This window comes from Triticum urartu, chromosome 2A (genome assembly GCF_056163025.1).
Source record: "Triticum urartu cultivar PI428250 chromosome 2A, HENAU_Tu73, whole genome shotgun sequence".
Taxonomy (NCBI): Eukaryota; Viridiplantae; Streptophyta; class Magnoliopsida; order Poales; family Poaceae; genus Triticum; species Triticum urartu.
Genome location: NC_141874.1, coordinates 26350927 through 26376530, shown reverse-complemented (window position 1 = coordinate 26376530; position 25604 = coordinate 26350927). Strand labels below are relative to the sequence as shown.

Below are 25604 nucleotides of genomic sequence, written 5' to 3'. Positions count from 1 at the left end.
CGTTGGATCCAGCAACATCCGACGGTGATTTATCCACGATCCGCGTGAGAGGCCTCTGGACCATTCAGAACGCAGTATACAAGGTGAGATATTTTGACCATTTAAATTGGTCGTAATTGACTAAAAGTAATGTGGTAAATCATGTTAGCTATTTTATTATGACCTGCAAAATTGAAAAAAATAATTCACATTGTGTTAGAAAATTTGACTTTATTTTTCAGGAATAATCACAAATTGAAATAAAACAAATAGTTTTTAAAGAGTTATGAGAAATGAGTTCTTTTAAATCAGTTTTTCATTTTCGAGTGCCCAAAATGAGTTTTTTTAAGGACCTACCATATATTTGTTGAAAATTTGGACCAAATCATTTTCATAAAATACTAGGCCATATATATGCACAATTGACCAAATGGTTGGGTGACAAAAGTTTCGATCCACCTCTCGTGAAAAAGACAAATTTCCGTCGATTTAGCAGGAAGCGGGTCAAATTTGAACTGCAGTTGCCTCATATTTTGCTCTTTAATTTTTCCAAAAATAATTTCTAGGTACATAATTATCTATTTAATCAGAGAAACGTCAAAAGTTTTCCAAGATTCAACCACTAGCTAGGAACGGTCAAGCCCGCCGTTTTGACCGCATTTTGAAATGGGCATAAAACATTCAAAAAAATCAAAAAATTGGAAAACCTTCACATTGTGTCATCATATGTGACCAAGTTTCCAGGAAAAATAATAAACTTGTAATACGGCAATTATTTTTAAAAAGTGTTCTCAGAAATGAGTTATCATGCGTGAAGATTCATGGCTTTCAAGCCAAATGATCAATCGTATTGCCACATTCACGGCATACTTTGTTCAAATGATCTCATATTGTGCACAAGGGTGCATATTGGAATTCCAAACATTGTTGCCTAAGGGAGTTTTCATTTTCTTTGCGCGGAAAATTCATTTTCCATTTTCCGAGTGCCCGAAATGAGTTTTTTTTGTGAAGGACCTACCATATATTTGTTGCAAAATTGGACCAAATCAATTTTCTAAAATACTAGGTCATATTTAATGCACAATTGACAAAAATGGTTGGGTGTCAAAAGTTTTGATCCACCTCTGGTGAAAAAGACAAATTCCCGCCGATTCAGTAGGAAGCGGGTCAAATTTGAACGGTAGGTCCCTCATAATTTGCTCTTTATGTTTTCCAAAAATCATTTCTAGTTATATAAGTACCTATTTAATCATAAATACATGGTTTGGTGGCGATACGTCGAGGTTTGGATGGTGGCCGAGGGCCCCAACTCTAGAGCGCGTAAACTCGCATGCCCGCCGCGTGGCCACCGCATGACCGTGGCATTGCCATGTGTTCTGGGTGGCCTAGGCATGTCTAGTGGGCTGGGCACTCCCCAGGTAGGTGCTAGGAAGAAAATCACAACATTAGATTCTCACGAGGAGACCGATCGATGCTCAAACATGAATAAGCAGCCAAGTGTCTGATTAGCGGTACGGGAAATGCACATGGCTAATGGGTGTGAGTTTTGGCTGAGGATGATCAGTTACTAAGAAGACCGTCTTCACAAATTTTCAGCTCAAAAGGAGGAGCCTAGGTGGTACTTGCTTTGCAAAGTACCACACTGGACATAAATACGAATGTTGAAGCTGGGCTCAAAATAATGAATGGGTTGAGCTGGCATTTGGTGGAGGATGGTTATTTGGGCATAGGAAAGCACTGTAGAAAATGGATACCATTTGGACATGCCAAAGTGGTACTTCCTTCACAAAGTGTTTTTCTAAACATAATAGGTAAATGAATATTTTTGAATTATTTTTGAACTAGGCAAGGAAGGTTTTTTACATATTTGACGAAGATATGACCCAAAGAATTTATGAGATTTTTTTGGGAATTTTGGGAATGACAGAAATATAGGTTGCTTCGCAACCTGGGGCAAAAATTGCCGCATGGACATGACACATAGGCAAAACTGATGAGGTGGCGCCTAGTCATAGCAACCCACCACAATTTACAAGGTTATGACCATCTATATTGGTCGTGATCAACTAGAAATAAGGCAGCGGACCAGTGCTATCTGCTTTATGACCATTTCGTGTAAGGAAATTACGACCTTTCTGACCAAAATGGTCGTTATAGTTTAGGCTTTGGAGCCCCCCGAACAACTTTTGACCAATTGGTCTGAAACGGTCATAGATCTATAACCAATTCTACCAGGGTCACTGATAGAAGGTCACTAGTTGACATATTTTTTGTAGTGCTACTTGCTTGTTTCAAGGATGATATCTAAGCTATTATTATCATTGCTTTTTCAGGACTGGATGGAGAGGGCGAAGCAGATCCGGTGTCCAGCTCCGCTGCCTGAAGAACCAGTCATTCTACGTTTAGCGAAGATGCTGGTGCCGGCGCCCTATACGGCGCAGACGAAGAAGGCCACGGGGAAGGCCATGTATTGTGGCTGTGGAAACAGGCATGACAGGAGCGCATCAGACTGAGTCAACCTGAAAGGAGAGGAATGTGGTAGTGGTCCTTTTTTAGGAATGTGGCGATGCCTTGTTTCTTGTGAGATATGCATGAACTCTTATAATTAACGTTGTTCATTTTCTTGTGAGATCTCAACTCCTATAACGTTCTTTGTTTAGGAGATTTTTTTTGAGTTGGTGTTTAGGAGAATATTGACTGTTTTTTTTCTGATGTTAATTATGGGCAGATTAGGTCAGATTTACGTCCAGATCAGATATTTTTGGGCTCAGGAATAACGTAATGTTGGAAATATTAGCACTTTTTCGATTAATCTAATCCACGAGTAAACAGTAAGCATGACAAATATGGTATGCATCTCATGCCTATACCTAAGCATGTGATCATGTACAGTATATAGAACCGAAACATCTATGAACAACATATATACGACTAGCACATGAACGAGAAAATACGGGATGAACGAGTCATACCCTCCGGTTGGCCAGGCCAACGCGGCCGTGGCAGCGGCAGCCTCGGCATCGGCCGAGGCCTTCTTCTTGGCGGCGGCGTCAGCCATGGGGTCGATGCAGGGGAAGTAGTGGAAGCTGAGGCAGACAAAGACGGGGACGGATCGGGAGCAGTCGCGTCGAGACACTACCCAAAAACCTTATTGCCGTTCTCCTGGGCAGGATCTCGAACGACAGGGTTCCGGAGGCACTTGCTCTCCCGACCAACCGTGCACGCGGTCATCGGGATGGGATCGCCGAAAGCAGCACAGAGAGAGCAACAGTAGATGACGGCAAAGGTTGTCCGAGAGGGAGTGAGTGAACTGAGTTAGGGTTCACTCCACTGGCCAATGCCTTATTCTTATATAGGCCGTCGGGTAGATGGGCTTGGGCTCAGGCCCATGACCGAGTCTGCAAACAGTGGCACTTTCATAAGCAACTCATTAATTAATACAAGATTAATTAACCATTCTTGACCGGCAAAAATAAGCTTCGGCTCAGCTCATTTCCGCAACTTGTGGCGCGCGCGCATCGTGACGAGGCGAGGCATGGCGAGGTGGACGGCGGCGGTGGAGGAGTGCGCATGTACATCTCCTATTCCCAAGCTCCCAATAGCAAGTGATGGAGCAGCTCTGATAAAGAGGTCTCACTCTTCTTACTATAGCAGTATGGTACTAAACTTTTCACACTTCCTACCACTTTACATACACATGCATGGGCCTTAGAGATTAACTAGGGATTATTGTCTTATATGGTTCTAAGCCCATCCATAATCCATCAATCCCCCACCTGATCTCAAGGCACATAAGTTTGTCAAATGTTTCAAACAATATTTGATATACTAGAATTTTCAGTGGAGATTGTTAAGTTGAACTTTTCCCTAGAGCAATGGGATTAGATTTCTTCACAACTAAATAATGGACTATGCCTTGAATTGTCAGTTTGGCGTGTAGAAGTTTCTCCCATTGTCAGCTGATACGTGGTTGCCGACGGCTAAACCCCATGGTGGAGCTTATTAGTCATACTCAATACCTTCTCACGAGCTTCCTAGAGATCACCCAATCTCATAGACTGTGACCAGCAGTTGGGCTCACATAGGTGTGTTCCTCCAAAGAATGCTCTGTAGGTTAGCATCTTGCTTACATAAGCTTTGGAACACATTAAAACAAAAGTCAGCCTACCTTACAGAATTGAGAGTATTATTGCATCTTCAACAGAGTGGGTTAATTAAGGATACTCTCCTCAGTTGACCGTTGGATTGTTTTCACAGGTCCTAATTCATGGGATCTCTAATCACATAGGTTGGGTTACCCCCATGACAACTTACGTGGGTCTCATGCCCATCTCCCTCAATGCATTTTCTATCACAATCTGTGATAGCCCTTTCATAAAAGGGTCTGCCAGATTTTTAGCAGTCTAGATATAAGCCAATGCTATCACTCCGGAGTTTCTTAATTTTCTGACAGATTTCAATCTTCTTCTTATGTGTTTTTTGGATTTCATATTTCCCTTTGAACTCTTAGCCTTGGCAATCACAGTTTGATTGTTACAATTCATAAGGATAGCCGAGACTGGTTTATCAACCACAGGCAAATCCATCAAAAGCTCTCGAAGCCATTCTGCCTCGACGCATTATGTGTCTAATGCTGTGAGTTCTGCTTCCATTGTCGATCTAGTTAAGATCGTCTGCTTGCAAGACTTCCAGGAAACAGCACCACCACCAAGTGTGAAGACATATCCACTTGTGGCTTTCATCTCATCAGCATCAGATATCCAACTCGAATCACTATACCCCTCAAGTACCGTCGGGTACCTAGAATAGTGAATTACATAGTTCACAGTACCTTGCAAATAATGCATCCCTTGCTCAATAGCATGGCAATGCACATCTCCCGGATTGGAAACAAACCGTCTCAGTTTGCACATAGCAAATGAGATGTTAGGACGAGTAGCACAAGCTAGGTACATCAGTGAACCAACCACTTGAGAATATCTCAATTGATCTACAGCCGTTCCTTCGAACTTTCGAATCCGCATGCTATGATCATATGGTGTTGAAGAAGGTTTGCAGTCCAAGTATCCAAAACGGCTCAAAATCTACTCAACATAGTGGGATTGCAAAACTGTAATTCCACCCTCAGTATTTCTCAGTAGCTTGATGTTCAAGATAACATCATCCACGCTCAGGTCTTTCATCTCGAAGCTATGAGATAGAAAATCCTTGACCTCCTCAATGACCTTGAGGTGGGTCCCAAATATCGGTATGTCATTGACATACAAACACAGTATAACTCCTTCGCCCCTGCCGTAGCGATAGTATACACATTTGTCAACTTCCTTAACTACAAAGCCAGCAAATGTCAAAGTTGTATTAAACTTCTCATGCCATTGCTTAGGCGCTTGTTTCAGGCCATAAAAAGATTACACTAACTTACACACCTTTCTTTCCTGACCATTTACTACAAGCCATCTGGCTATTGCATGTAAATTTCCTCGTCTAGCTCTCCATTAAGGAAAGTCGTCTTAACGTCCATCTGATGAACGAGAAGACCATGCGAGGCAGCCAAAGCAAGTAACACTTGAATGGTTGTCAGCCTAGCCAGTGTCGAAGAAATCCTCTTCTTCCTTTTGGGTATAACCCTTGGCCACAAGCCTAGCCTTGTACTTCACAACAGTACCATCGGGCCTAAGCTTTCTCTTGAACACCCACTTACATCCCAATGGTTGGCAACCATAAGGACGATCGGTGATCTCCCATGTCCCATTAGCCATGATGGAATCCATCTCGATACAGACTGCATCCTCCCAGAAGTCAGCATCCGGAGATGCATAAACTTCTGAAATGCAACTGGGAGTGTCATCATCCACGAGGTACACGAGGAAATCATCACCAAAAGACTTTGCAGTCCTTTGTCTCTTGCTCCTAACAGGAGCTTCCTCGTCATCCTCCGTGGAACTATCATCACTTATGTGTTCATAGTATTCCATCGGAATGGCAGGTTCAGGAGTCACATCAGATTCCAGTCTAGAAGTGCTTTGCATATCTCACATGAGAAAAATATCATCAAAGAATGTAGCATCCTTAGACTCTATAATTGTACCGACCTTCTGATCAGGTACCTCAGATTTCACTACTAGAAATCTATAGCCAACGCTATCCTTAGCATAGCCCAAATTAACGCAGTCCACGGACTTTGGTCCAAGCTTGCGCTTTTTGGGGATCAACACATTGACTTTCGCTAAACAACCCCAAGTGTGCAAGTAAGAGAGTGTAGTTCTTTTCTTTTCCCATTGCTCATAGGGAGTAGTCTCATTATCTTTTCCCATGAATATTGGCCCAGTGTCACACACCAACCGGTGGACTGAAAAACTGAAAGTACGGTAAACAGGTTACCATACCCAGATGCCCCATCATTGTTGCTCAGAGTGACATTGATAGACTTGGCGTCCTGCCCTGGCTTCTTGTACTTGTTTGGGCACTTGTTTGCCCAATGTTCCTCTAAACCACAAGTAAAGCAGCCATCTCTCTTTTTGTCTTTCTTCTTACCCTTCTTCTTGAAGGTAGTATTCTGCTGGATAGAGTTCTTTCCCTTGAACTTGTGGAAGTTCTTCTGCACCACGTTGGCGCTAGAAGAACCCTCTGCCCCTTTCACTTGTGAGTCCTTTGCTCTTGAGTTCTGCTCAACACTTAGATGATCGATGACATCCTCAACAGAGAATTCATGTCTGAAGTGCTTGAGAGAAGTAGCAAAGTTCCTCCATCCATGAGGGAGTTTTGCAATAATGCAACCCGCGACAAACTTGTCCGGTAACGCACACTTCAGGAGCTGCAGCTCCTTAGCGATGCATTGTATCTCATGGGCCTGGTCCAATAAAGAACGGTTATCAACCATTTTGTAATCATGGAACTTCTCCATAGCATACAAGTCGCTTCCAGCATCGGTTGCACCGAATTTAGCTTCGAGCGCATCCCACAAATTCTTGGCAACGCGCGTCCCCAAGCTTGTCTCCGATCACAGTAAGAATGGCTCCCACAAAGATGGTGGTTTCCTTCCTAAACGCATTCTTCTGTTCAGGAGCAATCGTTATCGTGGGAGACACACCACCAACCCAGAACACGTTCATTGATGTGAGCCACAAGGTGGTCCTCGTTTGCCAACGCTTAAAATGCGTTCCACTAAACTTTTCCGGTTTCGGAGTAGCGGCGAAGCCATGAGTCGGAAAGTGCCTAAAATAAGGTTTTTGGATTGTTGGAAATATTAGCACTTTTCCGACTAATCTAATCCACGAGTAAACAGTAAGCACGGAAAATACGGTATGCATCTCATGTCGATACCTAAGCATGTAAGCACGTACAGTACATAGAACCGAAACATCTATGAACAACGTATATACGGCTAGCACATGAACGAGCAAATAGGGGATTAACGAGTCATACCCTCCGGTTGGCCAGGCCAACGCGGCGGCATCGGGGGCAGCCTCGGCATCACCCGAGTCCTTCTTCTTGGCGGCGGCGTCAGTGGTGGGGTCGATGCAGGGGAAGTAGTGGAAGCAGAGGTGGACGAAGACGGGGACGGATCGGGAGCAGTCGCGTCGAGACGCTCCCCAAAAACCTTATTGTCGTTCTCCCGGGCGGGATCTCGAACGACGGGGTTCCGGAGGCACCTACTCTCCCGACCAACAGTGCACACGGTCGTTGGGATGGGATCGCCAGAAGCAGCACACAGAGAAGAATAGTACATGACGGCTAGGGTTGTGCGAGAGGGAGTGAGTGAACTGGGTTAGGGTTCATTCCACTGGCCAGCGCCTTCTTATATAGGTCGTCGGGTAGATGGGCCTGGGCTCAGGCCCATGACCGAGTCCACGAATAGCCCATGGTCCAACATCTCAGACAGTGGCACTTTCATAAACGACTCATTAATTAATATGAGATTAATTAACCATTCTTGACCGGCTCATTCCCGCAAACCGTGGAGCACGCACGTCTTGATGAGGCGTGGCGAGGCGGGCGGCGGAGGAGGAGGTGTTAGCTTAATCTTGATCACTTGTATCTGCATATTTGCTTTAGTCGTGCATGTAGCATAGATTAGGGAGTTCTTCTTCGGAGAGGTCTCGGCTGAGCGGGCAAAGAAGACGAGATACTAGTTGCCGTGTGATACGGCGAGCATGACGAGATGCCGATGGCAATGTGAAACTGCAGTGTTGCGCGAGGCGGCAAGGTCGTGTGATACAACAAGCACGTGTATTGTATCTGCATATTTGCTTTAGTCGTGCATGTAGCATAGATTAGGAAGTTCTTCTCTGGAGAGGTCTCGGCTGAGCAGGCAAAGAAGACAAGATACTAGCTGCCATGAGATACGGCGAGCATGACGAGATGTCGATGGCAGTGTGAAACTGCAGTGCTGCGCGAGGCGGCAAGGTCGTGTGATACAACAAGCACGTCATCTTCTTCCTGCGCCGCCACGCCATCACGCTGCGAGCTGCTGACGGCGTTTGTGCCACCTCGCCGATGGCTGTCGGTCGTGCTCTGGAGGCACAGCTATGCATCCCGCCGCACCACCTGCGTGTGATAGCGCATAACCCGGAGGACTTCTTCGTCATCTTCACGCAGCCGGCCCACCACGACAATGCGGTCCGCCGTGGCTCCCTGCGTGTCGACGGCGCCACCTTCGCCAGCGCGCCGTGGGGGGAGAATGACCATGCTGTCCACGACACCTTCAACCTCCAGGTACGGTGCATCATCGAGCATCTTCCCCAGCAGTACTGGACGCCGGAAGGCATCCAAGAAGTCTTCGGCGACAAGGTGCTCATGGACCGGCTCGACAGCCGCACCCTGGAGCGAGACCACACCAAGACGTTCGCATGCTGGGTGTGGGTTTGGGACATGTCGTTCATCCCCACCCGGCACACATACTGGAAGCTGCCCCAGGGCGCTGATCAGGTCGAGGAGATGGACGGGTTCTCGCCGTCGGACCGCCACGTCGCCCTCCCGCCCGGTGCGGAGCGCTACGACTTGCTCATCCACGTCGACCGCGTCGAAGATTGGTCCCCCCGCTCCCCCAAGTCATTGCACTCAGCTCAAAGCGGCTCGCCCTCCTCCGACTCCGACAACGACGATGAGCTGCCCCGGACCATCCCCGGCACCTGGGTCATGCATGTTGAGGACGGCCAGCCCATGGAGCCCCACCACCGTCAGCAGTGCGCGCCCGTGGTGGACACGGAATGCCGCGGCCTCCCTAGAGGCGGCCCTCGCCGCGACCATGACGACCAGGGTGGGGGCAGCGGTCTCCGCTCCTCGAAGGACACCCTATTGGGCCGGGGCCGCGGCCACGCTGCCCAGGGAGATCACGGCGAGGCCACGAGCAAGGAGCGCCAGCGTAGCCGCTCTCCCCCCCCCACCCCCGACGCTCGAAGAAAGCTAGAGGCCATAGACGGCATGGTGGCCGCCCGTCCTCTCAGGCGTACCCGGCCAAGCAGCTGCCGGGGAAGACCAAGCTTGCCAGTCAGATCCACGTACCTTCCCCTGCTGCGACTCCGGCTCGCCCCTGCACCACGCAAGACGACGTCGCGGAGTTCTTTGCCACTGCTGAGAAGGCCCTTGCCGCTCCCACCCTGGGCGACGCCGCTGCAGCGCTCCTGGATGAGGAGATCACCACTGCCATCAAGACGCCCCTGGAGTTCCACGACCGCGACAAGCCAGAGACAAGCAATGCCGCGCCCAAGATGCCGGACGTGTTCGGTCCCACTCTCTTGGGGTCGCGCCATGCCCCGGAGCATTTCAGCTGCCAGACTCCTTCGCGCGCCGACACGGTCTCCCTCCAGCTGAGAGTGCTGACCCAGCAGGTCCAGCTGCTCGAGATCGATGGGAACCGGGAGGCTCCACGGCGCCTCTTCTCCGACAAGCCTGCCTCCCTGCTCGGCCCGGCTCCGTCCAAGCGCAACTCTGCCCTGCCAAAGTCTAGGGCGATCTCGGTCGCCCCCCCCCCCCCCCACGTCAGAGCGCGCGCCAAGCTACTCAAAACTGCAAGGTACCTGTGGCGCAGCGCGGCTCGCTTCGGCTGGTGCAAAGCCTTGGTCTGCTGGGCCCAAAGGAGAAGATGACAAGAAGGCGGCGGAAGCCCTCATCCGCAAGTTCGATGAGCCCCTCTCCGACGATGACATCGCCATCATCTCTAAGCTCACCAACATGGACAAGGGCACCCTCCGCATACCGGCTGGCCTCGTTGGTCCTGATGGAGTTCCCGGGGAGGCCTCGGTGTGATCATGTTAGCAAGCTCCGGCTCCTATAGTTCTAGGTTTAGTTTTAGTTTCCGGCGACGGCCAGCCCTTGGCCGGCTTGAGTTAGGTGTCATTTGCTCCTGTTGTAGCTGTTGTAAGCTGTGGTTTGTGTTGCGCCGTCGTAGTTTTGGGGCTATTGGTGGTCGGCGGCGACCCCTGGAGAGTTGGTGGGTGTACCTGTTCTTTGCTTCGATTAGTTACATTAGTCGCCGGAGATCCTTTATGTTTTCCCATGGATGACGACCGCTGCACCCCCCCCCCCCCGATCCTGTGCTGGAACGTGTGCGGGTTAAACTCGCCGGCAAAGCGAGAGGCCATGCAAGAGGTAGTTGCGGCACACCGTACTGCTATCCTATGTCTCCAGGAAACAAAGATAGATGCTTGGACGCCTGCACTTGTTCGTGACATCGGTGGTAGCGCCCTGCAGGGCTGTGCGGTTCTGCCGGCCATCGGCACCCGCGGCGGAGCTGCCATTCTTTTTTTTAAAAGTTCCAACCCAACTTTATTAAACCAAATTAGGAATTTTGTCTGAAACAATGCTAAGAATACAATCTGGGGGGACCAAGTCCCAAAAAACCGAATCACTAGAACTCACACCCAGTTTAGCCAACGCATGTGCCAAAAAGAGCTGCCATTCTTTGGAACAAGGACGTAGTCTCCGTCGACTCCCACGCCATCGGGCAGTTTGCGCTCACGGCCAAGGTCACGCTCGTCGACTCCCCCACTTCCTTTTGGCTCACCACGGTCTACGGACCGGCCGAAGACGCGAGCAAAGACGCCTTCCTCGCCGAGCTAGCCAGAACTGCACCTCCCCCCTCCGAGACATGGCTCATCAACAGAGACTTCAACCTAATCTATGAGGCGCGAGATAAAAACAACCAAAATCTTAATAGAAGGCTTATGGGCCGGTTTAGAACGGCGATCGACGGAGCAGGGCTGCACCAGATCAAGTGTAGAAATCACCGGTTTACCTGGAGCAATGAGAGGGATAACCCCACTTTAGCTAGCATCGATAAATTCTTCTGCTCCTCGCCCTGGGAAGCTCTATTCCCACGCGCGCTTCTGATCGCGGTTTCGACTGCATGTTCTGATCACTGCCCGCTTCTGCTAGCGGATGCGTCGGCGCCTCGTAGACGAGGGGGATTCAAATTCGAATCCTTCTGGCCACGTTTCCCGCGCTTCCTAGACACGGTCACGGCTCCCTGGTCGCGCCCGCTGGCCACCACCTGTGCTTTCGCCCGGCTACGCATCAAGATGAGCAGAACAGCCAAAGATCTTCGCATTTGGAGCAAGAATATGATCGGTGACACCAAGCTTCAATTCCATATTGCCTGTGAGGTCATTCTACGCCTCGACATTGCTCAGGAAAGACGGCGACTCTCGGCGGCAGAAGCTGAGCTCAGAAAGGGCCTGAAGATCAAATTACTGGGACTTGCGGCGATCGAGCGATGCAGAAAAAGGCAAGCTTCCCGCCTAACCTGGCTGCGTGCGGGTGACGCCCCCACCAAATTTTTCATGGCCAAGATCAGCTCAAGAAGGCGCAAGAACTTCATCAGTGCTCTGAAAGTGGGCGACAACGTAGTGACTACACACGCTGAGAAGGAAAAGACAATACATGACCACTTCAACTGCATCCTGGGATCCACCCAGCACCGATCCACGTCCATCAACTGGGATGAGCTGCGAATGCCATCAGTGCATGCAAACGGCCTGGACAACCCATTCTCTGAGGAAGAAGTGTGGGCGGCGATAAAGGATTCTCCAGCGGAGAAATCGCCAGGGCCTGACGGGTTTTGCGGCGTCTTTTTTCGGAGTTGCTGGAGCATTATAAAGACGGATATCATGCGGGCATTCCAGCAGTTCTATCACCTGGCTGGACAAAATTTTGGAGCTCTAAACTCTGCGATCGTCGCTCTCATCCCCAAGAAGGATGGTGCGGAGTCCATTGCCGATTACAGACCGATCAGCCTAATACATTCAGTTGCAAAGTTGTTCTCCAAGGTGCTATCAATCAGGCTCGCTTCGGTGGTGCAGTCAGTTATCTCGCCCGCTTAGACGGCTTTTCTGAAGACCAGATGTTTGCACGACAGCTTTGCCTACGTCCAGAATTGCGTCAAGATCCTGCACCACAGAAAAACATCGGCAGTTCTTCTTAAGCTTGACATCTCGCGAGCTTTTCACAACGTCTCATGGGAATATCTCCTGGAACTGCTTGAGAGGCTAGGTTTTAGTGCACGCTGGCGGGACTGGGTCACGCTCCTCCTCGCTACATCATCCTCGGCTTTCCTCCTCAACGGATCACCTGGCGCGCAAATCCTGCATCGGTGAGGACTGAGGCAAGGCGACCCTCTGTCTCCTCTCCTCTACATCCTCGCGATCGACCCCATCCACCGCCTGCTTCAGGCTGCCGAGGAGGCCCTCGAGATCATGTCGGTGCCTGGCCGTGAGGTCAAGCTCAGAGTGAGCTTATACGCTGACGATGCCATAATTTTCGCCAACCCTGACAAAGAAGAGATAGATTACTTGATGCATATCCTTCAGAGCTTCGGCGACGCCTCGGGCCTCCGGATCAATCTGGCCAAGTCCACGGCCACGCCGATCCACTGCAACGACATCAACTTAGGGCTAGTTCTTCAAGCGTTTGGCGGCCCGATCGCTCACTTCCTAATTAGATATCTAGGTCTACCAATCACCACGGGACGGCTACGTCTAGTGCACTTGCAGTTCATCCTTGACCGCATCAAGGCACGGCTCGCAGGCTGGAAGGGACGCATGCTGTCCATGGCTGGCAGACGGGTCCTTGTCCGCTGCGTCCTCTCGGCTCTGCCTACCTTTGCCCTCACAATGCTGCGGGTACCCAAGAAGCTTCTGAAGGAAATTGACAAGCATAGGCGACGGTTTCTCTGGGGGAAGGATCAAGAGCTCTCCGGTGGCAGCTGCAAGGTAAACTGGGAACGGGTTTGCTCCCCGATCGAGCATGGCGGCCTCGGCGTGCTGGACCTTCCCAAATTCAGTCGCGCTCTTCGGCTGAGATGGCTCTGGCACAGCTGGAAGAATCCCTCTCGCCCTTGGGTTGGAACGGAGCCGCCGTGCGATGACTCAGATCACGCCCTCTTCAACGCGGCAACGACTGTCACAATCGGCAACCGTGAAACAGCAAGCTTCTAGAGCTGCTCTTGGCTCGGGACGGTGCCACTGAAGTTCTGCTTCCCGTCTCTATTCAAGACCTCCAGGCGTAAGGGCAGGACGGTGGCACAAGCTATCACCGACGACCGCTGGGTTCTGGACCTTGCACACGGCAACAACACTGATCTTGTCAGCAAGGTTCTAGAACTGCACCGCCTCATTCAGCGCTGACAGCTCAACTTTCAGAATGAAGATTAGGACCAGATCCGCTGGAACTCGGAGGGATCAGGTCAGTACTGCTCGCACTCGGCCTACGCCCTCTAGTTTCTGGGCTCCACGACGACCATGTTCCAGGCCATGATCTGGAAAGTCTGGGCTCCGGCCAAGCTCAAGATGTTTGCGTGGCTCCTCCACCTGAACCGATTATGGTGCAACGACCGACTCTAGCGTAGGGGCTGGCCGAACTCCTACTTTTGCCAGCTCTGTCTCAGAAACCTGGAAACCTCGGCTCATCTGTTCTGGAGCTGCCCGTTCACGAAGACAGTATGGTCTAGCTTGTCAACTTGGCAGCACTGCCAGGGTCTCAGCATGGCGTGTCTGCCAAATGAATGCAGCCCACTGGAAAAGGCCGAAGCCATGGTTTCTGCAACAGGGCCAGCACATGCAAAAGGGATCAAGTCTTTGATCATGCTGGTGTTTTGGAAAATCTGGCAGGAACGTAACAGTCGAGTCTTTAGAAATCAGGAGGCCACGGTGCTTGCGGTGATCGCAGACATCAGGAGAGAGCTCTCGCTTTGGCAAGAGGGAGGCTACAAATCCATTCTGAGCCCCTTCGGGGATCCTCCATGAGATAGTAGCCGTTCATCGGGGTGCTTCAGGCACCAAGGCTTTTTCTACTTCTTTTTGTTTATCTCCTTGATCCACGGATCTTCGCCTTTGTCACTTTGTCACCTGCTCCCTGCTTAATCAATGAAACCCCAGCCCTGCTGGCTCGTTCAAAAAAAAAGAATGGAGCAAGACCAGACGTGCTGGCCTGATTAGTTGGAGGAGCCAAGAGATCTGGTGAGTTAGTTGTATGCAAGTCGTAGTTAGCTGCATAGCCGGGTCTTGTGACCGTTGAGAGATTGGCACAAGTGATGAGTATAGACGTGCATGTAATTAGTGGTTAGGTAGTGCCGTAGTGCATGGAGTTAGTTGAGCTAGTGGCCGGATGATGCGTGAGTGCATGGCTTAGTGGCTGGTTATGGTGACTGGTAGCGCGTGCGTGAGGCCAAGGCCTGCTGTATAAACATGTGTTGCATACTGAGTAATCAAGAGAGGCCGAGAGGGCTGGGAAAAACACAATGTAGTCTCTTGTTCCACCAAGGAGAAGGGCTTCTCGTGCAAAGTAACAGCCGGTCTTCTTCTTGGTTGTGTGCGTGTGTGTTGAGTTCCCCACCATGTGTGTGTGTGTGTATGTTCTTGAGAGGAAGTACAAGAGAGATGATGCAGATTGAGGGAAGAGAAAGCTGTGCGAGGCAGCCGAGAGGAAGAAGAGGCGGGCGACGGAGAGGCGGCGCCAACAATTGGCATCAGAGCCTCGTCGATCCGAGGCGGTGGCAGCGCCGCGGCGGACTCCATGTGAGGTGGAGGACGCCGGCGCGAGGTGATGGCCGGCAGAGGCACAATGCCGCTGGTGGGACGTTGAGGTGCGATGCCGCGAGGTGAAGATGGTGCGATGATCGACGTCGCGAGGACGTCATCCCCAGCAAGATGGTGACAGGCCGGCGCTGTGACGGCGTCGACGACGTCGGTGCCTGTGGCTATGGTGGCCGGCGTGACGGTGGTGAAGGCTATGGCTGCGGTGACGGGCACATGGTGGACTCCATGCGAGATGGAGGACGGTGGTGCGACATGGAGGTGTTTGGCGGTGTGATGCCGCACGAGCATATGGCTGCGGTGCGATGCCGCTAGATGGAGATGGCGGCGCGAAGCTGCCACAAAAAGACAATGATGTGATGCCATTGGAAGGTACGGCGGCGCGAAACCGTCATGAGGATCGGCGTCAAGCTCGTCGACGGTGCTGTCTTGGGTGGTGTGATGCCATCAGCAAGATGGGCCGATGTGACGACGTGGTGACCGGCGCCGCGAAGGTGTCGTCCACGTCAAGAGGTCGTCCACGTCCAGAGGTTGCTGCCGCGTGCGGCAAGAGGACATGGTGATGGACGCCGGCGATGCGATGGCGTCGGTCCATGGCAAGGTGCGCGGCACCATGATGGCGTTGTCAAGTGGCAGCGGGTGATCCGCGTCGAAGATTGTGATGACCGGAGAATCAAGATTAGGTGGGAAATTGTTAGCTTAATCTTGATCACTTGTATCTGCATATTTGCTTTAGTCGTGCATGTAGCATGGATTAGGGAGTTCTTCTCCAGAGAGGTCTCAGCTGAGCGGGCAAAGAAGACGAGATACTAGCTGCCGTGTGATACGGCGAGCATGACGAGATGCCGATGGCAGTGTGAAACTGCAGTGCTGCGTGAGGCGGCAAGGTCGTGTGATACAACAAGCACGTGTACGAATGGAGCAAGACCAGACATATTGGCCTGATTAGTTGGAGGAGCCAAGAGATCTGGTGAGTTAGTTGTATGCAAGTCGTAGTTAGCTGCATAGCCGGGTCTTGTGACCGTTGAGAGATTGGCACAAGTGATGAGTATAGACGTGCATGTAATTAGTGGTTAGGTAGTGCCGTAGTGCATGGAGTTAGTTGAGCTAGTGGCCGGATGATGCGTGAGTGCATGGCTTAGTGGCTGGTTATGGTGACTGGTAGCGCGTGCGTGAGGCCAAGGCCTGCTGTATAAACATGTGTTGCATACTGAGTAATCAAGAGAGGCCGAGAGGGCTGGGAAAAACACAATGTAGTCTCTTGTTCCACCAAGGAGAAGGGCTTCTCGTGCAAAGTAACAGCCGGTCTTCTTCTTGGTTGTGTGCGTGTGTGTTGAGTTCCCCACCATATGTGTGTGTGTGTATGTTCTTGAGAGGAAGTATAAGAGAGATGATACAGATTGAGGGAAGAGAAAGCTGTGTGAGGCAGCCGAGAGGAAGAAGAGGCGGGCGACGGAGAGGCGGCGCCAACAGAAGGAGCGCGCGTGTACAGCTCCTATTCTCAAGCTCCCAATAGCAAGCGATGGAGCATCCCTTATAAAGAGGCCTCACTCTTTTTACTGTAGCAGTATGGTACTAAACTGCCTACACTTCCCACCACTTACTGTACACATGCATGAGCCTTAGAGATTAACTAGGGATTATTGTCTTATATGGGCCTAAGCCCATCCATAATCCATCACGTAAATCGGAGGGTTAAGATAGATCAATTACATAGATCCAATGATAAAGGATGGTTAAGATATTTTGAAGAACGTGGATTAACGTGGAGCTCCGAGGGTAGAGTTGTTCAACCCAGCTCCAGGCCTTAGAGTTGGAGGAGTCCACAGCTGGAGTGCTACCAAACATTCCCTTAGCACTGCTCCTCTAGAGGCCCTGCTCCTTTTCAGCCATTCTTAGCTGCATGCATCAATATATATGTGGGGCAAATTTTAACATGGTTCCTCTTAACTACTCTTTTTACTTTAGAGGTAAGAGTACATACAAAATTTAAGCTATTAATTTGAGCTCGCCCTTGTAGCAATGTGGTTTATTTGGTGGCAAAGGAGAATCCATACAAAAGGTGAGATAGTTCAGATGCCTCAACAAGCAGCTATGACGATCCGGGTGCTAGCAACAAATTTTTTACGAGCAAACACTCCAAATCAGGCTACTCGCAAGCGGGACAATGTATGGAAGAAGTCTGTGGTGGGAGCTGTTCAAATAAATGTCGATGCTTCTTTTCATGTGGATAGGTTCACGGGATCTTGTGCTGTCATTGCTCGTGACGACCACGGTTAGTTCCTAGGTGCAGCGACTCATCTATTACCGCATGTGGCGAGTATAGAAGTAGCAGAACTAATCGCTACTCGATGTGGGTTAAATCTTGGAGCAAATCTGGGGTGCACGAATTTGGTAGTTGAGTCTGACTGTCTCAATGCACTTGAGGCCATCTCTGATCCAAACACATATATGGGAACAGGCGTACCAATCATAGCCGAGTGCTCCCTCCTGGCACTGGAGTTTGCTAGTATCACTTTTGATCACTGTAGTAGAGATGCCAATTCGGTCATGGATGATTTAGCAAAACATTGTATTAGTTCTGGCAAGTCTGAAGCATGGAAAACTGTCATCCCTGACTTTATTCTTCACCATTATGTAAACGATGTAGCTATTATATGATGAATAAAGTTTGTGATGCTAAAAAAACTAGTTGGTCTGAGTAACTTTTATCTTCTTATCTTCCGTGTGAAAAGAGGAGATAAGTGGGACCAACATGTGGATGCTGCCAGCTGGGCACGTAAAGTTACTCGTGGCCATTCATGCAGAGTCAGAAATTTCGAAATTTGTGGTTTTTGGTAAACAAACAAGTACGACCATGCAAGCAAAAGTAGTTAACAAACACATCCGAGATTCAATCAAAATACAAAAAGCTCACATTAGCTAGGAGTAATTCAGAGACAACATACACAGGCACATGCGCGTGCGCTTATTTGCAGAACAGGCTTGCTAGCATGACTGGGGAAAGTGAGTAGTAGGTAAATAATGTATCATGCATGCCTAGAGGTCGACGACCTTGAAGTGGTGTCTGTTCTTGACGACGATGTCGTACATGTGGGTGGAGCGGAACCGCGCAAAGTCGCGCGGGAGGGCGATGAGGTCGACCCCGCCGTCGCGACGGTGGAGCTGCACGATGTCTCCGTTTTCGTAGTAGCGCTCCCAACCCAGCGAACCCAGCCGCCGCTCCAGCACCTCCAGCGACCGCATCGGCTCCTTCGCCGGCAGGTACACCAGCGCCTTATTGCGGCCGCCCACGCTCGGGTCCGTAGACGACCCTCCGGCTGCGCTCTGCAGCTCCATCACCCCGTCCTTCCGGAACACCCAAACACCCCCCGCCGCCATTGATGAAGTGTATATCGGTCTTTCTTTGCCCTGCGAGGCTAGAGAGAGTGGTACTCCTCTATGGGTATATGTATATGTGCTTCGTGCGCGCTAAAATAGTCGGTGATCCTTTTTGTCGTCCCACTCAACAGTCGGTGCCAATAATATGCATAGGAGGACACTGGGCCTTCACGTGGAGGGAGGGGCGGCAGGTTATCTCTGTCCAGCAGCTGCCAGATTTTGGGTGCAATAATAAGGCAAGTCGGCGATCAATAATAGTGTTTCGTGTGCCGACGGATGTACAGGGTCGCGGTTGAGGACGACACCTCAATTGGTCGCTCCCGGGAACGGCATGATTTCCAATTGGAGCTCGCAGCACGTGTGGTTATGCGGGATGCCAGATCAAGATTGCTGTACGCCAAATCTGTGCCTGCGCGACGTGACTGCCAGCGTGTGGCTGCCACATGTGGCTGCCAGATATATCCAACATCTATGCTGGTTCGTTTGGATCTTCAAGGCGGACAAAAATGTCTGGAGCTGTCCGGCTTGCCGTAGATGCGTCCAATGCAGCCAACAAATTTGAAACTTAAAAAAGCTTAAGGCAAATAAAACATTTAAAAATATAAGATTAATAGATAAAACACACCGCTCAAAGTTCACTTACATTAAAACTTAATTAAAACAATAGATAAAACTTAGAGAAATACCACAACCTGCAGCCATGGGCGTCGCCGTCCTCGGCCAGGTCGACAGATGCCGGCGCCTCCGCCTGGGGAACGACTGCTGGTACGTCGCCAGCAATGCCGCTTGCTGCGCTGCATTCGAGGTCGTGCTCACCTGCATGGCGCGCTCTGTGGCCTCCTGCTTGCCCGCCACCGCACAACCCTCCCACTCGTAGAGCTGATGCTGCTCCACCTCCATTGCGCCCAGCCAAACGGGCAGGCACGACACGTAGGTTGGCAGCAAGCCGCCCACTTGTAGGTCTCAGGCAAGAGCGCGGGCGCAGGTGTGTGCAGTGGCGGTGCGTAGGCCTGGATGCTGATGAGTGGATTTTATCCATACTTTTTAGAGTATATTTTAGTGCCAAAATATTTCATATCATATCCATCTAGCACTTATACAAGTCCTCAATGCATAGTTTTCGGTATTTACTTTTTTTTACCAAGTGTGTTGCATAATTTTTATTTTTTTATTTAGTCTTTGTTAGTTTACCTTTCTTTTGTGGTCTTTGTAGGTCCGTTGACACGTTCATGCACTTGGGACATCAAAATAACTAAGTTGGAGGTCACACCGGAGGAGTTCCAAGCACCCGATTAAGTCCCTATGGAGTATTTGATATTCTGACATTTATTAAAGTGTCAAAATTTAGGATCCAAGGCCATTGACGCATCGGGTTTTTTGCTAGCAATCTAACGAGCCAAAGAATGTCAAAATCTGAGTTCGTATAAAGAATTGGTGACCAAAACACTAAAGCGCCCGAAACTTCCATAGCGCAAGACGGCGTCTAAGCGCTCGTACTAGACTGTGACAGTTTCTTAAATTGACCATAGCTACTCCGATTTTGCTTTGATTTCATCACCATCTTTTCCTACGGGATTCTTGACAACCAAGCCTTCTATTTGGTGTGGATTTGGCTTCACTAGAGCCTTTGTATGAAGGGGGGGAGGGGGGGGGCACATCAAGCAACATTGAAGAGGTGGATTGAATTGGTAAAAAGATACTCATCCCTTATATTTTATTCATATCCGGCATCATGCATAGACCGTGGATTCAAAGAGCACCTATGATATCAATATTGACCGTGGATTCTTAATAAACTCAATACAGGTATGGAGGTCCTACAATTTGTACTTCTTGTGGGTGTCGATGAGGTTCTACATTACATAATGGGAATGAAGATTAGAGATGCTATCCTTGATACAATTTGCATTGAGTTGCAACCTATTCATACTTTTTCCCTAGATAATTTATGTGATAATGTGTTAGTTGTCAATGAACAAGAACCCGTTTCATCCGTCTTGCGAGCAGAAAAATTCTTGCAGAGCTCACAGGAAGATAAAGGAAAGGATGCAAACGATGAAGAGCAAACATCCCCCTATGATGAATGGCTGCAAGAATTGGTAAGAGATCTTGAATTAAATATTTATGAAATTAACTTGCAGCAAAATAATGGGGATCACAAAGAACAACAAAACTATGATGAGCAAGTGTGCTTACAAGAAAAGAAAAGCATTGAGGAAGAAGAAGAGGAGGAAATTCACCCATGCCCGCCTCCCACTTCTAGGTTATTTGTTGTTTCTTTGGTTGTCGGATGGGCTAGGATGTGGAGCCATTAACCTGTACTCTAAAACTCTTCTCCTTTATTAATGAATGAGGGAGGGAGGGCCGATGACCGCGGCGCGTCTTTGGCTCGCTTAAGTTCTTGTAGTCATCGTGAAGTAGTCTATGATTTAGATGTAATTTTTATTATTTCTATTTTTCGTTATACTGACATGATTGAAGATGCATAGATCGGTAGTTTTTTATAAAAAAAAAATAGGTGTGCGTACTAAAATAGTCGGTGCTTGTTGTCGTCACCGCATGGAACAGTAAGGGCAATAATGCGAGGACACATATATGAGCCTTCACGTGGACGCAGGGGCTGCAGGCTGGTTTGCCTCTACTGCTGCTGCCAGATTTTGGCACCAATAATAAGGCAAGGCGATGATCAATAATAGTGTTCCGTGTACCGGCGAATGTACAGGGTCGCGGTCCAGGGCGCTGTAGGCACGTGAAGGCAATTTGGCCACTCCGGGCAAGGGCATTATTTCCAATTCAAGAATGCACCACGTGGGGATATGGGCATGCCAAATCGGGATTGCTGTATACCAAATTTGTCCCTGCGCGACGTGACACAGCGACGCCAGATATATCGAGCGAGTGGCTGCCAGCGTGTATGCCCAGTGCACGCATTGGCTGGTCAGCAATGCACATCATACATCAATATTAATATTATGCATATGTCCAGTCCACATCTGGGCTGGTCACCCTGAGGAATATTGTAGTATTATGCATATGTTTTTTCCGCAAAATCATGCATATACAGTACTGATGTATGATTCTACGTTCCTAACGCATAATATTATATGTTGGTTTGTTAGATTACCTTATTTGTTATTTTTGTATGACTTATAGTAGCATCTCATTTGTTAAGATACGTACAATATCATGACACGATACCCATGATACGAAACTAGTATCATCTAGCTTGAATATATCTGGGCCACTTGTCTATGAATCTAAATTACCCAAAAAATTCACCCCCGCAAGTACCCAGAATTTCGCCGCCTCCTTAATCGACGCAACCATATGGGTGGCCAGGGAGGCTTTGTTAAGAAACACTCTCGCATTCCTCTCGTTTTATATTGCCCAGCATATATACTAGCATCTTCAAAGAATTGAATGCCTTCTGGTTGGCTCCAACCAGCCCAGCACCGCCTTTCCACCACATAGCCACCGAAGGAAAAGCAACCCAGTCGCTAGACTAAGATTGCATCCCAATCCAGTCGATGATCGTGTTCCAAACTCTGATAGAGTAGTGGCATTTGAAGATATAGAAGATGTGTCGCCGTTTCCGGTGCTCTCTTACATAACTGGCAAAGACAACAATTTGGCCACCTCCTCCTCGTTAATTTGTCGGTCATCCACACTCTATCATGCAGGATGAGCCATGACAAGATGGGTTTTTATTTATGCTTATTTGCAACACGTTATCGGAATCGGCAACTTCGGCGAGTCCGCGAGCACTTCATGACCGCGACCAACTCGCTGAAGTGTTTGCCAAGTTCATTTTATCAAGACACTCTGCAAGCGGGGATTTTGGCACGCAGGTGTGGGGACACGCGGATTCTGGGCCACCGATCTGCGCCAAGATTTGCACATTTGTCTAGGTATTTCTTATATTCCGCTTCGTATAGCAGTTCATATAAATATGTATTAACATGGTAAAGATAAATTATTATACTTATTTTTGTGGGACCGTTATAGGAGGTATAGATATTTCGGTGAACAGTTCCTATTAAAAGTCTCTACTAAAAGGTTATACCCGTCACTGATGCATTCAGTGTCCGCTTCTCTTATCCTTTGTGTTGTTCAAGCACCCTCTGCTTCTCTTCTTAGAAATCTTGTGTTCTATCAGCACTGATGTAGACAAAAACCGAGCCATAAGTTTATCCGGCAGAGGTTAGTCGATGTTGTATCTTGGATCTTCTTTGAATGTTTTTCTTAGGAAAAATTGTGTGTATGGTTGCTGCCTAATCGATCTTTATTCTTTATTGATTCTACTAGTTTGTTGTGTTTCAAGAATTCAGATATTCTGCTTATCCTATCTTGTTTGTAAGGAAAATATTCGAGCTCGACCTCACAAAAGCACACATAATCACAGTCGTCTGTCATTGACGAATACAGGACACTAATGTAAATAGTCGATAATAAAATTTAGAAACTTGGCAATTATGTTAGTTACGGACAGTGGAACTTAAGTGATTATCTTAATTAAGGAAACTAAAACTTACAACACATAGCACATGTATTGTCGTATACACTTAGAATAATTCGGATCACATAGTTACTAAATACTTGTACGATGAAGTCTCAAATATGGGTTACTATATCGAAAATAAAGATACATGTACTTAGATATGTATGTAAAAGGTTTTTTAAGTTCCATTAGCAATAGAAAATAGCGTTTGTTATGTATAATGCAACCACGGTATGTAGCATGTTTTTCAAATAGTTGTTCGCATTAAATGTTGTTTTAACTAATCAGGAATCTGTATTACGTCACTTTGTAGATTGAAAGACCTGAACTTTGTATGTTATATGAAGAGCAGTAATTCCAGAGAAATCACACTCAGTTTGATATGTTGGTCATATTTCATCTAAAGAATCACTGAAGAACAATGTGGATATCAAAATACCTGAAGCTGCTTGAAAGAACGTGCAATTTTGCTTACCCTCATCAAATGCTAAACATATATCTGATGGAAAGTAAAATGATCATGTTAGAGATACTTATCCACAAATCATAATTTCCATATATATAGTTTAGGAATGTTGAATGTTGTTAAGTTTTTTGCACTGATTTATATTATATTTGAAGGTGTGACATTATGTAACTCAACAATTTAAACTAAGGCATGCTAAAAGAATTCATGAATGGAGTATGAAGAAGGATGATATAATTAGAGAAGATATTTACTTTATAGATATAGTGTTCTAATTGTTAAACAAAAGTTTCATGTGTTGCACCCAAAGAGGTAATCCACGTTTGCATGAAAAACAAAGCGACTGGGATTAGCAAAATAAATAAATTATGTATTATACTTCTCTTTCACCATTATTGTTCATTCATATCTATCTTACTTCATTGTCTTAGATAATGAAAACCAGCCAAGTATGTTGAAGCAAGTTTCTATTGTCAGTAATATTGTTGCAAGATCAGAAGGTAATATTTGTTCAATCACTTGTTGATTTTAGTCTCTTCCCATAATGGTGATTCATTATTTGCTCGATATAAAGATGAAGGTTCTACTTTTAATAATGCAACTGGTTTTAAGAGAAAATTGAAGGACAAAATGCAACCAAATAATGAGGGAACGATTGAAGGGGAAAGTACGATAAGGGTGAAAGATGGTAAGAGTCTTCTGAGCTACAATTACTAGTTACTCTATTAACAATGATATTTTCTTAGGTAATTCTTGTATTTCATGTTTAAGTGCTGAGACGTCAATTACTAAGTATGATCCAAGTAAAAAATCTAAGTATCGAAATAGGATAGGATGATGTTGGCAATTCTGATACATCAAGTGTGTCAACTATGGACCAAAATGTTTACTGTTTTGGTTTAGACTTTGTACAAGAAATTTAACAAGCATTACAAAGAAATTGAAATCACTCGAGCACATCATGTTTATTTTGGTGATTCGTCTGACTGTGAGATTATGCAGAGAAAAGTTAATTCTCTTCAACTCAAATGTAATATAATATTTGATATTATGAGGTCAAACCTGCCAACTAAATTACAATGAGAATTTCTCGAGGAACCAATTGTTGCAACAGAGAAAGATTAATTTTACAGGCATGTTAATATATATTTTTATTATATCCTACTTTATATATTAAAGCTAATGTTATCTATCGTTGTTCTTATAGTTGATGGATAAAACATTATGAACCAAGGTATCTGGAACTTTATGGAACTGGTATAGAATGGCAACTAGTTTTCCCAAACACAATGAATCATGAGGTATACACTTCATATATTCGAAGGACATCTCAAATGGATTGCAAACATTATACATGAACAGATCTGGATCGCACAAGGATCTTCATTGAACCAGAATTTGCTGCAAGTATTCTTGTTACCATATATCAGTATTTATCAAAAATATTTATTATCAAACTTATATTTAAAAGAATGTGTAGACTTTTTCTTTTGCTAAGATTGACATAACGAAGGTGAAGTCAATAGAAAATGTGTTTATTGGAAAGAATGTGGACTATGATATTACATCTGCAAAAATGGTATTTCCTTTAATATGTTCCATTCAGATGAAATGTTGGTTTATCATATTAAACTATAATGAATATTTCTCTTTTTGCAAAATAATTTCAGTTCATAAATGGTGTGCCGATGCACCAGGTTAGGTAAACTTATGTGTAGGATATGAAGGAGAAACGGATTGACATTTTATATCCACAATGTCTAAATGGTATTGCATCATACATGAAAGAAAAGAATGAAACATGTCCTAATACAGTACACGGCGCATTGTTTGACTGTATTGAAAAGTTCTCTTTAGTACTTGGAGTTGTTTTCGTCATCTTGGATGCTCAAAGAAGTTTCATCAGCCAAACTCATGTACCCTTGCAAAGGTACATTCTGCTATTTATGTTTATCTGTGTGAAAGTGATCTGTTGCTTCTAAATTGAGTTCTAATAACGACAAATATAGGGAAGATTTAGGAATTGCATCTCTAATGATAGCAATGTAATTTTATGGTGTTGAAGTAAAATACAAACTAAACAAGGGTAGTTACCATATTAATCTTTCTTTTGGGTTTGTTTATCATCTCTATTGCTACATACAGAATTGCATTTTTTTCCTGCAGTACACAATTCCTATTTAACGAGCACTAATGTTATGGAATTTGATGAAACTGAACCGCAATAAAGGAAAGTTGCCATTACATCTTC

General features: G+C 47.1%; 1 pseudogene; it reads right to left on the bottom strand.

The window, feature by feature from the left end:
- Positions 1 to 17900: 17900 nt before the first annotated feature.
- On the bottom strand, positions 17901 to 18433 carry LOC125540728 (flowering-promoting factor 1-like protein 5 pseudogene; annotated as a pseudogene).
- Between the last annotated feature and the right edge of the window lie 7171 nt (positions 18434 to 25604).